The sequence below is a fragment of the Nyctereutes procyonoides genome, unplaced genomic scaffold, assembly GCF_905146905.1.
Source record: "Nyctereutes procyonoides isolate TBG_1078 unplaced genomic scaffold, NYPRO_anot_genome, whole genome shotgun sequence".
In the NCBI taxonomy this organism is placed as follows: Eukaryota; Metazoa; Chordata; class Mammalia; order Carnivora; family Canidae; genus Nyctereutes; species Nyctereutes procyonoides.
Genome location: NW_026575145.1, coordinates 8,126,804 through 8,146,157, shown reverse-complemented (window position 1 = coordinate 8,146,157; position 19,354 = coordinate 8,126,804).

The window sequence follows — 19,354 nt, the reverse complement described above, 5'->3', positions numbered from 1 at the left end:
TCTGAGATCTATTCTGCGTCTTATATTTTGTTTTTATGATTCATCAATTTCTTAACTTTGTTCTCTATTTCGCAAAATGGCTTTTCCTACCACCCTATCTTATACTCCCTCTAAGTGTGCTTTTTAGGCAAAAATAGCTGATCATGTTGCCCTCTACTTTTCCTAATCTTTTTTTCATGACTATGCTTTTAACTTATTCAATCTCATCAAATATCCTTTTGAATTTTATTGACTTGAAGTTTTATAAAGTTCACCTATTTCTCATAGAAACACTGTTTCAAAGCACCATGATTTTGTCCCAGTACAGAGATTGGTTCCTTTTCTTTGGTCTTTATACTAAGTTATTTATGTTATGTGAATTATATTCATATGTTATTCATGTCACCAGGGCTTTTTTTTAAATTTTTATTTATTTATGATAGTCACACACAGAGAGAGAGAGAGAGAGAGAGAGAGGCAGAGACATAGGCAGAGGGAGAAGCAGGCTCCACGTACCAGGAGCTCGACGTGGGATTCGATCCCCGGTCTCCAGGATCACACCCTGGGCCAAAGGCAGGCGCCAAACCGTTGTGCCACCCAGGGATCCAGTCACCAGGGCTTTGACATTAACCTGGGTCCTGAGTTGGTCCTAGCTGCTACATATTTCCCAAGATGCTTCAAACAGAGGAGTACATATCATGAAGTAAAAAAAAATCAAAATAATACATTAATTATAACTTGACATTTTGTCCCAAACCATTAATGCAGTACACTAATGAAATGGGTGTACTGACATGGAACATATGGAATACTTTTGTCTCATTTGTAGTAGACTAGTCCTCAAAGCCAAAGCAAATAAAATGTCCTACTCCCCCTAAGCCATGCAAATAAAATTTATAATTCCATTGAGATGAGATGTGCCAGAACTAGAGAAAATGTATCTAGAGAGACAGGAAACAGAGTTTATTTCCAATGTCTAGAATCTCCCACCCAGCTATTTCTAAACTGTAGCAACAACTTTTGGCAAGGCTGCTAAGTGAAAACAAGATGGAAAAGGAGGAGACAACAAAGGTGAACACGAAGGAGAAAGGTAAGAAGGAAAAGAAGACAGAATGAAAAAAAAGAAGGACACATTTTAACAAAACTCTATCCTACTTACTGTGGGACCCAGGAAATTTAACAAAAATCCCCTACTCCTGGACAGAGCAGGACTAAGTCCATTTTGTGCTGCACCCGCCTCCTCCTGTATCCCCCCAACATGACCTTATTGCTTATTCCTTATGGCGCTGCCCCACCCTAGTCAAACCGCTGGGCACACCCTAATCGGAAATCAGCTCAGTGATAGGCCAGTTCAAATGGATACAAACGGCGGGCCAATTCCAACCAGAGTGATAGGCCAGTTTAAATGGATACTTTAGGGTAAAATGTAATTCAATCGGCCACCTGCCTGTGGACCAGCATGACTGTGCAACTTTCTGCGTATCCCATTGGCCACTGGCCCCTATAAAGCTGCTATGCCTGTTAGTCTCCGGGTCTAAGTCCCTGCTCCACTGTGTCGGGTTTACTTGGACCCAAGCTCCAGCTTGCAAATAAACCCTCGAGTGTTTGCACCGGTGTCGGCTCCTCGGTGGTTTCTCGGATAGGCAATCTTGGGCACAACACTTACCATAGGTGGAGACTGTATTTTCTAAAAAGAACTGCAAGATTGGGGCACCTGGGTGGTTCAGCTAAAGCAATGGACTCCTGATTTCAGCTCAAGTCATAATCTCTGGGTCCTAGTATCAAGACCTCATCAGGCTTCACACCCAGTGGGGAGTCCCTCTCTCTATGTTTCTACTCTCTCTCTCTCTCTCTTCCAAATAAATAAAATCTTTAAAAAGAAGATCTGCAATATAATCTCTCAATGTCTGTGATCTTCTACAGTATGACCTTGCCACTCTACAAAACAAAATGTGAAGTCTTTTTCTCTACCACTTTGAATTTGGGTAGGCCCTGTAACTGCTTTGTCGAACAGAATGTGACAGAGGGGCACCTGGGTGGCTCGGTTGGTTAAGTGACTGCCTAGAGCTCAGGTCATGATCCTGGGGTCCTGGGATCAAGCCCCATATGGGGAATCTGCTTCTCCTTCTCCCTCTGCCTGCTGCTCCCCTTGCTTGTGCATGCTGTCTCTCTCTCTCACTGTCAAATAAATAAATAAAAATTTATAGAATGTGGCAAAAGTAACACTACACCAGTTCCAAACATAGACTTTAACAGTCCCAGCAGCTCCTGCTCCTGACCCTTCTTGTACATTTTTGGGATGCTCTCCTTTGGAACCCAGTTGCTATGTTGTAAAAAGAGTCACATGGAGAGGTCATGCTTCAGTCAGCAGTTCCAACTTACTTTAGGACAACATCAAGTGTCAACTATGCAAGTGAGTCATCTAGGAAGAGCAGCCCAGTAAAGACTTCAGATGGCTTCAACCCTGGCCAACATCTGACTACAGTTATGTACAAGACACTAAGGGAGACCATCTGGTGGAATAAGGTCAAACCAATGAGTTGTGAGAGACAATGATAAATTGTTTAAAAGCACCATGTCTTATGGTAGTTTATTACCTATCAATATATAGCCAGAACAGAATTTGGTGCCTAGAATTGGAAAACTGCTATAATAAAACAAAATACAGTTGACTCTTGAACAACATGGGTTTGAACTGCATGAGTCAATAAATAATTAGAAATACTTTTGGAAATTTTTGACAATTTGAAAAACCTCTCAGATGACTGATGCAGCCTAAAAATATTAAAAAGGCTAAGAATAAGGTATATCATGGATACATAAAACATATGCAGATACTGGTCCATTTTATAATTTACCACCATAAAATATACACAATTCTATTATAAAAAGTTAAAATTTATCAAAACTTACATACACAAACACTAACACTAACTAATAAGGTCACTAACAGACTTTACATGGTGCCATTCACAGTAGAAAGAAATGTAAACTAATGTAAAGATGCAGTATTAAGTCATAACTGCATAAAATGAACTGTACTACATACTGTACTACTGTAATAATTTCATAGCCACCTCCTGTTGCTATTGCAATGAGCTCAAGTTGTTGCAAGTACCCACTTAAAATGAGGTGTGACATTAATTGTCTCCACATGGCCAATTTTTCTCTCCAATATTGTGTATTGAAGTAGAAAGTGATCTTTCACAGTTCCCTCATATTTTTCACTATTTAGTGCAATACAGTAAACCTTGAATAATACAGTGGGACCCATACAAAATGCCCCTAATGATGCTGGAGTGCTCCTAAGGAAAGAAAAGCCATGATATTACAAGCAAAAGTTTTTCTTGACATGTATCATAGATTGAGATCTGCAGCTGCAGTTGCCCACTAATTCAAGATAAATGAATACAGAATTAGGACCATCATAAAAAAGAAAAGGAAATTTGTGAAGCCATTGCTGCAGTTATGCCAGCAGGTGTGAAAACCTTGACTTTTTGCAAGATATATTATTATTTCACACCAAAAATGTAGCTGGTATGTGGGTGCAGGCTTGCTTTAGCTAAGGTTATACCTATATCCTGTAATGTGATTTGAGTGGGAGAAAAGTCCTTATACGACAACCTAAAGCAAAAGGAAGGTGAAGGATCTAAAGCTGGAGAGTTTAATACCAGCAAAGGGTGGTTTGATAATTTTAGAAAGAGGTTTAGCTTAAAAGAGGCAGCTTCTGCCACCTAACAGGCAGTACACAAATCCCCAGACACTGTTAAGAAAATCATTGAGGAGAAAGGATATCTGCCTGAACAGGTTTTTATGCAGACAAAAGTGCCCTATCCTGGAAAAAACTGCCACAAAGGATATTTATTAGTAAGAAAGAGTGGAGCACCAGGATTTAAGGTAAGAAGGAATAAGCCACTCTACTGTTTTGTGCAAATGCAGTTGGGTTTATGATCAGTTGGGTTTATAACTACCTTTATTTACAAAGCTGCCAACCCTAAACCTTGAAGAGAAAAGATAAATACTACCTGCCAGTCTTTTGGTTGTACAAGAATGTCTGAAAAATGAGTACCCTTTTTTTCTGGATTGGGTCCATGGATGCTTTGTCTCTAAAGTTAGAAAGTACCTTGCTAGTAAGGAACTGCCTTTTAAAGTTCTTTTGATATTGGACAATGCACCCAGAGCCCCATGAGGTCAATATTGAAGGTATTGAAGTGGTTTATTTGCCCCCAAACACAACATCTCAATTCAGCCTCTAAATCAGAGGGTCATAAGTATCTTTCAGGCTTATTACACAAGGAACTCTATGGAAAGAATTGTCAGCACTATCGAAGAGAATCCCAATAGAGTATCATGAAAGTCTGTAAGGATTATGCCATCAAAGATGACACTGTTGTCATGGCCCTGAAACCCATCAAGCCTGAAACAATAAATTCCTGCTAGAGAAAACTGTCCAGTAGTGCATGACTTCACAGGATTTACAAAAAAGCAAATCTAGAAAATCATGAAAGAGATTGTGGATATGGAAAAAAAAAGTGGGGTGGGGTGGGGTGAAAGGTTTTAAGATATGAATCTTGGAGAAATTTAAGAGTTAACAGACACCGACCGTACTAGAGGAATTAACAGAAGACTACTTCTTAGAGATGAGTGCTTCCAAACCAGTGCAAAATAATTAGGAAGAAGATATAGAAGCAGTGCCAGAAAACAAATTGACATTGGACAACCTGGCAGGAGGGATCTTTAAAAAAAAAAAAATTGGGTAAGAGAGTGAGAGAGTGGGGGGAGGGGCAGAGGGAGGAGGAGAGAGAATCTTAAACAGATTCCATGCCTAGGATGGAGCCCAACGTGGGGCTCAATCTCATGACTCTGAGATCACAACCTGAGCCAAAACCCAGAGTCAGATGCTTAACTAATTGCACCACCCAGGTGCCCTAATGGGTTCTGATTATTCAAGACTGCCTCTGACTTCTTTTATGACATGGATTCAGATGCTGAAAGTAAAGCAAATGGTGGAAGAAGGATTGGTCCATACAGAAACACTTCTAAGAAATGAAAAAGGAAAAAAAAATCAGAAATTATGACATGCTTGCATAAAGTTACACTGAGTATGCCTACCTCTCCTAACATCTCCACCTCTTCTGCCTCTTTCACCCCTAAGACAGCAAAACTAACCCCATCTCTTCTTCCTCCTCCTCAGTCTACTCAACATGAAGAACATGAAGATAGACTTTTAGGATAATCCACATTCACTTAATAAACATTAGATAACTATCATGCTACACAGTTAATAAATTTATCTGTTGTATGTGTGCCTTCATGTGAAAATCTAATAACTTTAGAGCAGGAACTATATGAGATATTTTTGTATCAACATCATCATCATTGCCTAAGTATTCATCATGTACAAGGTGTGTATTGTTGGGGAATGACTGCATGGGAAAGTTTCCAGAAGGAACTGTCTGTACAGTAAACTCTGCAAACAGAGATGCCATGTATTTGATGGTCCAGATGGAGACTTTATCTTATGCAAGGTCAAGCTGTAAACAGCATGGATTCCTCCTTTTGTCCTGTGAAAGAGTGGCCTGGACTCAGTTAATATGTAAACAACCCCTAAAATAGATTGAGATGAAAAACAGAGGGCACGCTTTGTCTGCTTTTGTGTGAGAACTGAATAAATGCAGGCTGCCAGGAGGCAAGAGCTTGCTCTTAGTCCTTGAGGCTTTGAGACCTCCACTGTGTATTCATTCATCGTCATGCCATGCCATTGGGACTGTTCAACAACAACAGTGTATGGAAGTGGGTAGTCTATTCAAACACAGGCATAATGTAAGTCATATTTATCATAAAATTAATAATGCGTTAGTTTTCTCACTGTTTTATAGCTTTGCCTTCAAAGAATTACACTATAGTACAGTATGCCTCCCTCTTATAACGAGAAACTGCTTATCAGCCTATTACTGTAAGTGCTTTTTAAAATATGTTTCCAGTATTATATTATGAATATGACTGCAATATGCCTTAAAAATTTTATAGTGGTCCATTCATTAGTGTATAGGCTAAGCTACTGTGATGTATCAATTACACTGGGATACCATAAAGCAATCATATTGCTGCTTCATTACCAATACATAAATCACTATATTAATGTATAATTAGTATGACTTTAGTAAATAAGTATGATTTTTTCATTTTATTTTTTATTTTTGAGATCTACTATTAGTAATACATGAAATATCTACAATGTTCTGTATCTTATAAGGTAATACTGATGTAGGTACTGACAACTCACCTTGTTGCAAACAGATGATATCAACTTACAGGATTAATAAATACAGAACAGTAATGTAAATGTATCTTCTCTCATGATTTTCTTAATAAGATTTTCTCAAAAGCTTACTTTATTGTAAGAATAAAGCATATAATACATATAACATGTAAATTATGTGTTAGCCATTTAAGTTATCAGTAAGCCTTCTGGTCACCACTAGGCTATTAGTAAAGTTTTGGGGGAGTTGAAAGTTATACATGGATTTTTTACTGCACGAGGCCAGCTCCTCTAACTCCCATGTTGTTCAAGGGTCAATAGTATAATAAATACATTGGCTTTGGAACTAGGCAATGAACAGAGCTTGAAGGGCCACAAACAGACTATTTATGGGACTGAAATGAGAGAGAGGAAATTGTTATTGGATGATAGAGAAAAGATGACTCATGTATGTAGCGGTGCAAATGATATTTTATGTAGACTTTAGATCAAGAGGAACTACTTGAGAAACAGTTCCAAAAGAAGTGTATGCAGTTCCAGGCATACAGACCTGGATTTAGATGTGAGATCCTGCACTCATGGATTTAACGCTATAATTATGAGACTTTACTGAGGTAAGGGAGGAGGTTAGTGTATTTTGCTTGTAGGAGGGATGCAAATTGTTTTGGTAAGAAAGCCTTTTTGTATTTGCTAAAAATGATATGATATTTCCCATTCCACATGCTCTTTTGCAATGAGAACTTCTCACCCCCCCCCCCAAAAAAAAGGTAGAGTGTATTTCCTCAAACTCTTGAATATGGACAGGAGTCACAACTGCCTTTATCAATCAATAATGACTGGGAAAAAAAAATGCTGTGCCAGTTCTGTACATGACTCTCAACTTAATCGAAAGTTTCTACTTCTTATTTTCCTTGAAATACCCTTGGAATTTTCCTTTGGAACTCAAATGTCATTCTCTGGAGGAGGGGCAAGATGGCAGAAGAGTAGGGTCCCCAAATCACCTGTCCCCACCAAATTACCTAGATAACCTTCAAATCATCCTGAAAACCTATGAATTCGGCCTGAGATGTAAAGAGAGACCAGCTGGAACGCTACAGTGAGAAGAGTTCGCGCTTCCATCAAGGTAGGAAGACGGGGAAAAAGAAATAAAGAAACAAAAGGCCTCCGAGGGGGAGGGGCCCCGCGAGGAGCCGGGCTGAGGCCGGGGCGAGTGTCCCCAGGACAGGAGAGCCCCGTCCCGGAGAAGCAGGAGCTGCACCAACCTTCCCGGGGGAAAGGGACTCGCAGGGAGTTGGAGCAGGACCCAGGAGGGCGGGGATGCCCTCGGGCTCCCGGGGACACTAACAGACACCTGCGCCCCGGGAGAGTGCGCCGAGCTCCCTAAGGGCTGCAGCGCGCACGGCGGGGCCGGAGCAGCTCGGAGGGGCTCGGGCGGCGGCTCCGCGGAGGGGGCTGCGGGGCGGGAGCGCGAATCCCACAGCGCAGGCCCCGGAGCACAGGGCGCCGGGACACAGCCCAGGATCCGGCCTCCCCCGGGACAGGCAGAGGCCGGGAGGGCCCAGGACAGCAAGGACGCTCCTGCCCCGAGCTGAGCAGATCAGCGGCCCCGCCCCGGAGCCTCCAGGCCCTGCAGACGGAGAGCCCCATAGTTCCTGCGGAGGCTGAATCCAGGCTTCCAGAGTTGCCATAGCAACTGCGGCTGTTCCTCCTGGGGCCCCACGGGGTAAACAACCCCCGCTGAGCCCTGCAGCAGGCAGGGGCAGAGCAGCTCCCCCAAGTGCTAACACCTGAAAATCAACACGACAGGCTCCTCCCCCAGAAGACCGGCTAGACGGACACGTTCCAGGGGAAGTCAAGGGACTTAAAGTCTACAGAATCAGAAGATTCCCTGTGGGTTTTTTTGTTTGTTTGTTTGTTTTTGTTTTGTTTTGTTTTTTGCTTTTTTGCTTTTTGATTTCTGTTTGCTTCCCCCACCCCCTTTTTTTCCTTTCTTTCTTTTTCTCTTTTCCTTCTCTTTTTTTCCTTCCTTTTTTCTTTTTTCTTTTTCTCTTTTTTTTCCTTCTTTCTCTCCTCTCTTTTTCTCCTTTTCCCAATACAACTTGTTTTTGGCCACTCTGCACTGAGCAAAATGACTAGAAGGAAAACCTCACCTCAAAAGAAAGAATCAGAAACAGTCCTCTCTCCCACAGAGTTACAAAATCTGGATTACAATTCAATGTCAGAAAGCCAATTCAGAAGCACTATTATACAGCTACTGGTGGCTCTAGAAAAAAGCATTAAGGACTCACGAGACTTCATGACTGCAGAATTTAGATCCAATCAGGCAGAAATTAAAAATCAATTGAATGAGATGCAATCCAAACTAGAAGTCCTAACGACGAGGGTTAACTAGGTGGAAGAATGAGTGAGTGACATAGAAGACAAGTTGATGGCAAAGAGGGAAACTGAGGAAAAAAGAGACAGACAATTAAAAGACCATGAGGATAGATTAAGGGAAATAAACAACAGCCTGAGGAAGAAAAACCTACATTTAATTGGGGTTCCCGAGGACGCCGAAAGGGACGGAGGGCCAGAATATGTATTTGAACAAATCATGGCTGAAAACTTTACTCATCTGGGAAGGGAAACATGCATTCAGATCCAGGAAATAGAGAGATCCCCCCCTAAAATCAATAAAAACCGTTCAACACCTCGACATTTAATAGTGAAGCTTGCAAATTCCAAAGATAAAGAGAAGATCCTTAAAGCAGCAAGAGACAAGAAGTCCCTGACTTTCATGGGGAGGAATGTTAGGGTAACAGCAGACCTCTCCACAGAGACCTGGCAGGCCAGAAAGGGCTGGCAGGATATATTCAGGGTCCTAAATGAGAAGAACATGCAACCAAGAATACTTTATCCAGCAAGGCTCTCATTCAAAATGGAAGGAGAGATAAAGAGCTTCCAAGACAGGCAGGAACTGAAAGAATATGTGACCTCCAAACCAGCTCTGCAAGAAATTGTAAGGGGGACTCTTAAAATTCCCCTTTAAGAAGAAGTTCAGTGGAACAATCCACAAAAACAAGGACTAAATAGATATCATGATGACACTAAACTCATATCTGTCAATAGTAACTCTGAACGTGAACGGGCTTAATGACCCCATCAAAAGGCACAGGGTTTCAGACTGGATAAAAAAGCAGGACCCATCTATTTGCTGTCTACAAGAGACTCATTTTAGACAGAAGGACACCTACAACCTGAAAATAAAAGGTTGGAGAACCATTTACCATTCAAATGGTCCTCAAAAGAAAGCAGGGGTAGCCATCCTTACATCAGATAAACTAAAATTTACCCCGAAGACTGTAGTGAGAGACGAAGAGGGACACTATATCATACTTAAAGGATCTATCCAACAAGAGGACTTAACAATCCTCAATATATATGCCCCGAATGTGGGAGCTTCCAAATATATCAATAAATTAATAACTAAAGTTAAGACATACTTAGATAATAATACACTTGGTGACTTCAATCTAGCGCTTTCTACCCTCGATAGGTCTTCCAAACACAACATCTCCAAAGAAACGAGAGCTTTAAATGATACACTGGACCAGATGGATTTCACAGATATCTACAGAACTTTACATCCAAACTCAACTGAATACACATTCTTCTCAAGTGCACATGGAACTTTCTCCAGAATAGACCACATACTGGGTCACAGATCGGGTCTGAACCGATACCAAAAGATTGGGATCGTCCCCTGCATATTCTCAGATCATAATGCCTTGAAATTGGAACGAAATCACAACAAGAAGTTTGGAAGGACTTCAAACACATGGAGGTTAAGGACCATCCTGCTAAAAAGATGAAAGGGTCAACCAGGAAATTAAGGAAGAATTAAAAAGATTCATGGAAACTAATGAGAATGAAGATACAACCATTCAAAATCTTTGGGATGCACCAAAAACAGTCCTGAGGGGGAAATACATTGCAATACAAGCATCCATTCAAAAACTGGAAAGAACTCAAATACAAAAGCTAACCTTACACCTAAAGGAGCTAGAGAAAAAACAGCAAATAGATCCTACACCCAGCAGAAGAAGAGTTAATTAAGATTCGAGCAGAACTCAACGAAATCGAGACCAAAAGAACTGTGAAACAGAACAACAAAACCAAGAGTTGGTTCTTTGAAAGAATTAATAAGATAGATAAGCCATTAGCCAGCCTTATTAAAAAGAAGAGAGAGAAGACTCAAATTAATAAAATCATGAATGAGAAAGGAGAGATCACTACCAACACCAAGGAAATACAAACGATTTTAAAAACATATTATGAACAGCTCTACGCCAATAAATTAGGCAATCTAGAAGAAATGGACGCATTCCTGGAAAGCCACAAACTACCAAAACTGGAACAGGAAGAAATAGAAAACCTGAACAGGCCAATAACCAGGGAGGAAATTGAAGCAGTCATCAAAAACCTCCCAAGACACAGAAGTCCAGGGCCAGATGGCTTCCCAGGGAATTCTATCAAACATTTAAAGAATAAATCATACCTATTCTACTAAAGCTGCTTGGAAAGATAGAAAGAGATGGAGTACTTCCAAATTCGTTCTATGAGGCCAGCATCACCTTAATTCCGAAACCAGACAAAGACCCCACCAAAAAGGAGAATTACAGACCAATATCCCTGATGAACATGGATGCAAAAATTCTCAACAAGATACTAGCCAATAGGATCCAATAATACATTAAGAAAATTATTCACCATGACCAAGTAGGATTTATCCCCAGGACACAAGGCTGGTTCAACACTCGTAAAACAATCAGTGTGATTCATCATATCAGCAAGAGAAAAACCGAGAACCATATGATCCTCTCATTAGATGCAGAGAAAGCATTTGACAAAATACAGCATCCATTCCTGATCAAAACTCTTCAGAGTGTAGGGATAGAGGGAACATTCCTCAACATCTTAAAAGTCATCTACAAAAAGCCCACAGCAAATATCATTCTCAATGGGGAAGCACTGGGAGCCTTTCCCCTAAGATCAGGAACAAGACAGGGATGTCCCATCTCACCACTGCTATTCAACATAGTACTAGAAGCCCTAGCCTCAGCAATCAGACAACAAAAAGACATTAAAGGCATTCAAATTGGCAAAGAAGAAGTCAAACTCTCCCTCTTCGCCGATGACATGATACTCTACATAGAAAACCCAAAAGCCTCCACTCCAAGATTGCTAGAACTCATACAGCAATTTGGTAGCGTGGCAGGATACAAAATCAATGCCCAGAAATCAGTGGCATTCCTATACACTAACAATGAGACTGAAGAAAGAGAAATTAAGGAGTCAATTCCAATTACAGTTGCACCCAAAAGCATAAGATACTTAGGAATAAACCTAACCAAAGAGGCAAAGGATCTATACCCTAAAAACTATAGAACACTTCTGAAAGAAATTGAGGAAGACACAAAGAGATGGAAAAATATTTCATGCTCATGGATTGGCAGAATTAATGTTGTGAAAATGTCAATGTTACCCAGGGCAATTTACACGTTCAATGCAATCCCTATCAAAATACCATGGACTTTCTTCAGAGAGTTAGAACAAATTATTTTAAGATTTGTGTGGAATCAGAAAAGACCCCGAATAGCCAGGGGAATTTTAAAAAAGAAAACCATAGCTGGGGGCATCACAATGCCAGATTTCAGGTTGTACTACAAAGCTGTGGTCATCAAGACAGTGTGGTACTGGCACAAAAACAGACACATAGATCAATGGAACAGAATAGAGAACCCAGAAGTGGACCCTGAACTTTATGGTCAACTAATATTCGACAAAGGAGGAAAGACGATCCACTGGAAGAAAGACAGTCTCTTCAATAAATGGTGCTGGGAAAATTGGACATCCACATGCAGAAGAATGAAACTAGACCACTCTCTTGCACCATACACAAAGATAAACTCAAAATGGATGAAAGATCTAAATGTGAGACAAGATTCCATCAAAATCCTAGAGGAGAACACAGGCAACACCCTTTTTGAACTTAGCCACAGTAACTTCTTGCAAGATACATCCACAAAGGCAAGAGAAACAAAAGCAAAAATTAACTATTGGGACTTCATCAAGATAAGAAGCTTTTGCACAGCAAAGGATACAGTCAACAAAACTCAAAGACAACCTACAGAATGGGAGAAGATATTTGCAAATGACATATCAGATAAAGGGCTAGTTTCCAAGATCTATAAAGAACTTATTAAACTCAACACCAAAGAAACAAACAATCCAATCATGAAATAGGCAAAAGACATGAAGAGAAATCTCACAGAGGAAGACATGGACATGGCCAACAGGCACATGAGAAAATGCTCCGCATCACTTGCCATCAGGGAAATACAAATCAAAACCACAATGAGATACCACCTCACACCAGTGAGAATGGGGAAAATTAACAAGGCAGGAAACAACAAATGTTGGAGAGGATGCAGAGAAAAGGGAACCCTCTTACACTGTTGGTGGGAATGTGAACTGGTGCAGCCACTCTGGAAAACTGTGTGGAGGTTCCTCAAAGACTTAAAAATAGACCTGCCCTACGACCCAGCAATTGCACTGTTGGGGATTTACCCCAAAGATTCAGATGCAATGAAACGCCGGGACACCTGCATCCCGATGTTTCTAGCAGCAATGTCCACAGCAGCCAAAATGTGGAAGGAGCCTCAGTGTCCATCGAAAGATGAGTGGATAAAGATATGTGGTTTATGTATAATGGAATATTACTCAGCCATTAGAAACGACAAATACCCACCATTTGCTTCAACGTGGATGGAACTGGAGGGTATTATGCTGAGTGAAGTAAGTCAATCGGAGAAGGACAAACATTATATGTTCTCATTCATTTGGGGAATATGAATAATAGTGAAAGGGAATATAAGGGAAGGGAGAAGAAATGTGTGGGAAATATCAGAAAGGGAGACAGAACATGAAGACTCCTAACTCTGGGAAACGAACTAGGGGTGGTGGAAGGGGAGGAGGGCGGGGGTGGGGGTGAATGGGTGACGGGCACTGAGGGGGGCACTTGACGGGATGAGCACTGGGTGTTATTCTGTATGTTGGTAAATTGAACACCAATAAAAAATAAATTTATTATAAAAAAACAAAAACAAAATTTCCAAAATTTACAAAGGATATATAAAGTTGTTAAATAATTTTTAAATTATTATATTTCATTTAAAAATTCCAAAATAATAAAATAGGCTTGAAACTAGAAAAAAAAATCAAATGTCATTCTCTGAGAAATCCTAGCTATGAGGAGAATCCATGTGCAAGCTACACAGAGTCTGATTTCCCCACCAACAGTCAGCATCAAATATTAGCCATATCAGTGAGTCAACAGGGTATCCAGCCCAGTCAAATCTTCAGTAGACTCAGCCACAGCCAATATCTGACTACAACCACTTAAGAGACTCCAGTTGAGAGTCGCTTAGTAGAGTGCAATCAATAAACCTCTGAGAAAAATTTTTTAAATGTTGTTTCCAGCTATTATGTTTTGCGGTAGTTTGTCACATAGAAATAAAAAACTGGATAACTATACCACAAGAAGAAAAGAGAGAGATTGAGAACTGTGCTGAGTTTTAAGTCATTTGATAGTTCTTCCCATAGGGAATAAATTCAATTTTTCATGGGCAATAGTCTTGATATATGAATTAATATTCAGTAACTGTTTATTATGTGCCAGGCTATAATACCAACCACTTACATGAATATCTTATTCTAGAGCAACCCACAATGTTATTTTAATATTATTTTTATTATTCCTCTTTTACAGGTAAATTGAGGCTTAGTGAATTAAATACTTGACCCAAAGTCAAATACCTATTAGTTAATGGCAGATTATACCCAGGCTTACCTGACACAAAAAGCTATGCTTATTACTACTATATGATATAATGTATGACTAGAAAGATCATTACTATTATAAGCACAGATATTTCTCATTCTTGGGAATAGTATGGCAAGGAAGGTTACTGAGTAACCCCTATAAACAAACACTAAGTCTGCTGAATTTACTTCCTCTTTTATCCCTAAAATAAAGTATCTCCCTTTGCCATACTAGAAGGTGGCCTCAGTTTATACTGTCAGTTAAATAACTCAGCCTTTTGAAAGGATGAGGAAGATAGCTGAGCCATAGGCTGTCCCAGTAGTTAGTTGTTTCCTTTTGTTTTGTTTTCATAATTTTATTAGAGTTGGGGACCATAAAGTCATTTTCCAAGGAATTTAAAACCTGCTAAATCAAATAACAGCTTGATAAGATTTCCACCTAATCTGGATTATGCCTCTTTTTAAAATACGTTTGACATGTAGTATTGTAAATTTAAGGTATACAGTGTGTTACTTTGATCCATTTATATATTGTAATATAATTGCCAATGTAGCTATATTTTACATTAGCTATATTTTACATTATATTTCACATTACATAATTATAGTATGACAGTATTGCTTAGATTCATTATACTGTACATTAGATCTCTCTGACTTATTTACTGCTTGTTATACAAATTTGTACTCTTAAACAGCATGACTCTTACTCCCCCCATCCCAATGCCCTGGTAACCATCATTTTACTCTGTTTTTTACAGATCTAAATTTTTTAGGTCCCACATATAAGTGATATCATACAGTACTAGTTTTTGACTTATCTTGCTTAGTATAGTGTGCTCAAGGTCCATCCATATTGTCACAAATGGCTGAATAATATCCCATTGTGCATATATACCACATATTTCTTATCCATTCATCTGTTGATTGGCATTTGGGTTAGACTTTCAATTCCTATGCTGAGGTTTGAGATCTGTGGATAACTGTTTTCTCTATGTAGACTCTCTCCTATTCCTAGAACGTTCTATATACCAGGGCCAGTCTCCAGGACACAAATGTAGTAAGACCATGTTCAATCTAAATATATGGTGTGGTTATCTATAGCTTCTTAAGTATTTGACTGTCATACAAGTAGAAAGGAATTCACTTTGAAAACCACTGATACAGTACATTGCAAAAAGGTCAACAATAGTTTTCCCAAACTGTCCTATAGTTTCATACTATCTTTATCTCCGTTGCCTCCAAATAGATATAGCAGGATCTTATTTTGTTTTCATACAAGGAAAGTGAATTGGAATCACTGACTGATGTCATCCTTTAATGTCATATGCACTCATCTAGCAAAAAAACCTTGTTTTTATAGCCTGTGGATAGGACCCACTTATTCTTGCTTATTCTTGAGTTTTATACAAATTTCTCCTACTTTTATATTACTTTGTTATGACATCATTGCATATAATCCTTTCAGCAAACTTATGAGAGTTATTATCTCCATTTTCACATGTAAATAAACTGAAACTGACTATGGCTGGGTAAGATGCTCTAGCTAAGAGAATTGAAAAAATGGCAGAGAGAGGGTGCTCCCTGGCCTGTTTGGCCCCTTCTTAGCACACTCTCTAACCCTTACTGCAATACTACCTGACACACTTATATTTACAAAAAGGAAATATGCATCATAGAAGAGAACTGCTGTTGTAGACAAAAATCCTTGAGTTTAAATATCTGTTTAGTTACTCAGATTATGTTGCGTTAGTCTCTTTTAGATTAAATTTATCATCCATATGCAGGAAAGTTATCATGATGAATCCAAGAATTCTCTGATAGATATCAACACCTGATAATGAGTATATCCAAAACAAATAAAACTTTCCTCTTTAAAATCTGCTTTTCCTTTCCCCCCAATTTTGTTAAGATATAACAACTCTGAGTGATCTAAGTTTGAAACTAGTTATCTGGGCATCCCAGGTGGCTCAGCGGTTTAGCGCTGCCTTCAGCCCAGGGCCTGATCCTGGAGACCTGGGATTGAGTCCCACATCAGGCTCCCTGCATGGAACCTGCTTCTCCCTCAGTCTGTGTCTCTGCCTCTCTCTCTCCTCTCTGTGTGTGTGTGTGTCTGTCATGAATAAATAAATAAAATCTTAAAAAAAGTGAAACGTTATATTTTTAGCTCTTTTCTCATCTGAATTTTTTTTTTGAATTTTTAATCAATTGCCAAATAACATTAATTCTGTCTCTAAATTATTTATCATAATATTCTAGGTTGCTTTTTATTAATAAAAAATATTTTCCAATTGTCTGGAGAATTGTAATTACCTCTTTACTACTCCCAGGCCAGAAATGCTTCCAGAATAATGTTGTTAAATTCTGAAGCCATGTTTTCAACAAACTGGCCATATCTAAGCCTTAATTCTAAATTTTAGTGATCTTTAACTGAAGCAAAAGTGAGGTATTCTCCATTATGGACAATATCTTCCACATTCTTATTCTATGTGCTATTGTTCACATTGCACATTTGGCCTCTAATGCTTTCCTTTATTTCTGCCTGTATGAAGCTTTGAAGTCAGGCCTCAGCTGCCTTAAAGAATGTTAATAATAAGTTCAGATAGAGATAACCTCTGCTTATATTGTGCTTGTTTTATTATAAAAATTTATTTTTTTACTAAATTTATTAAAACATTACTAAACTCTGCCTTGAGCTAAAATGATTTAAATGTAAGCAGAATAGCATAAATAGCATTGCATTACTGTTTCCCCAAGTCATTACACAATGTGAGTTCAAATTTGCTGAAGATTATTTTCCTCCATAATTTTTATCTTTGTCATATGTTTTCATTTTTAAGCACTTTTTAAAAGTCCTCTCCAGTCTTCCTATTCTGGAAAGATTCACTTCCAGGACTGCAAACATGAATGCAAGGATGCATCAAGCAATTTCCAGTGAAGCTCACAAAACAAATTAAGATGTGACTTTGAGAAATAGCACCAGTCAAATATAATTTTAGAACTGGACAAACAAGGCACTTCTTGTTTCTTTGGGGAGACTCTCATTGCCGAGCCTGAAAATGATGAAGTGTTGGTCTCTGTGTAAAGAGGCTCATGCATCATGAATTTTTAGGTAAAAGAGGACATAGGTATGCATCAACTTAGTCATAATTTTCTAGTTACCATAGTACATAAAACTTATTGTGCTTTTTCCCTTTGGTGTTTTCTTTTTTTAATCTTAGTGAACACTATTTTGTTAAATATCATATACAATCTATGTCATAAATCAAAATACATGTGTCTCTCCATAAAAATTCAGCGGCATTACTAAAACTGAGATAATCCAAGAAATGATAAAAACTCTGTCAACATAATGGCTAATAGTTTCACTTTGATTAATTTAATATTTAAATAATTTAATGACTGCTTATTATTTAGTAATAATTAGGTTTCCACTAGGATTTTTTCTTAAGGTATTTGAAGGTGATTTAACTTTACAAACAAATTAGAAATTTAATTTAGAACAAATTAGAAATCAGTCATTAGAAATAGCTAAGAAATCCAGTCACTTTGGCTCTTAATTGTACTAGAAACATATCAGACACAAAGCATAATATATTATCAAAAGGAAATAGAATTTTAAAGTAGGGTCATTTTGAAAATTATATTAGAATTACCATTATTTCTAAACTAAAGTCATAAGGAAACTGAAATGTAGACAAAGTAATATATAAAAGCAGGAAAAATACCACTTGAAAATACAATTATTCCACATACTTTAAGATATTTTTTATATGTGTTTATATGTCAAATTATTTATAGTACCTGCATGGATAATCTCTCAGATCATTAACATAGTTTAAAATCTATTTGTTAAAATATCAACATAATAGGATGCTGTTATAATTCTGTACTGGTTTGTAATTGATTCGGCTTTTGGCTCCCATTTACTTTTGAAATTTTTAGATTCATCACTGCTAATTCATCCTAGTAGGTCTCCAACTTGCACAGCAGCCAAAGGAACAGAATTTGCTGCAGATTCAGTGATAGTGTCACAATGATTTACTTTCTCCTTTAACATGAAATTTATATTTTTAAAGTAAGCAAAACCTTTAAAATTAAAAGAAAATAAGCTGTCTTTCCCTTATGGTTAGTACCTAGACTCTTAGTGGGCCATCTAGATGTCCTCTCCAAAGTAGCAAAGCCAAAAAACTTTAAATACCTCTGCTGTCTTAGACTACCAGCATTTCAAACCAAATCCGTTCACTTAGCCCTCTTTGGAAAAAAGATAGTTAACACTTCAGCAAAGTCAATGATAGAGAAGCCCTCAAGTATTTAATAAATAAATCTACATTCAAGTAAATCACAGCTGTTACAGCACATACCAAAAAAAAAAAAAAGAGTTTAATGGACTAAACAAAAAAGGTTGTGTATGTATCATAATATCTATGGAAGATTTAAAAGCATTCAACAGATATCCTTAAACATTTTAGCATGAATTTCTATTTAAGATTCCATTCAAATGTTAGCAGAAGCATGCCCCAAAATATTTAATGCAAACTGTATTGCTACAACATACTTGGCACTGTTCAGTTATTCTGAACTAAAATTAGTTGAGATGGCAATGCTTAGACATTTAAACTACTTAAAATTGATTTTAAAATTTTAGAAAAAGAAGTATGGTAGGATTTCTACTTTACGTTCCAAAATATAAAGAGCTTAGAAGTGGTCACTCTCATCCTTCCAGTAAAAAAAAACCTGGAGAAACTGAAAATTACTGATGTTTCCTGGATTTGTTAGAGAACTGAGATCTCAGGGAAATCACCACTCTTAAGTAAGGAGACAAAGGTAAATCCAGAGAATCACAACTAGGATTTGCTTACCTGCAGCAGAAGCTGCTAGAGCCATGAGCTGGTAGGAACAATGAGATGGTAATTTTGATGAATTACTGCACATTGAGTGTGGACTAATATGAAAGTAAAAAATTCTGGCCTCAGGATTATGGGATCTATATTTTCATGAACTTTCCCTTCCAGGAGCCCACCCCATTATGTTCTTAGGATCAGGATCTAAGAAAGGTCCATTATAGCCATGGTAGGGGGAAGAGGAAAAGTAACATTGTAAAACATGTCCAGAACATTATCTATAACAAAGGCCTACTCTCCATGAGATAGTACTCTGTCAGAGCATGATTTTAAACCCTTAGCCAAATTGGGGAAAGGAATTCCTCCCAACTTATAGTCCCCTCTAGAATTACTCTCTCATCTAAGA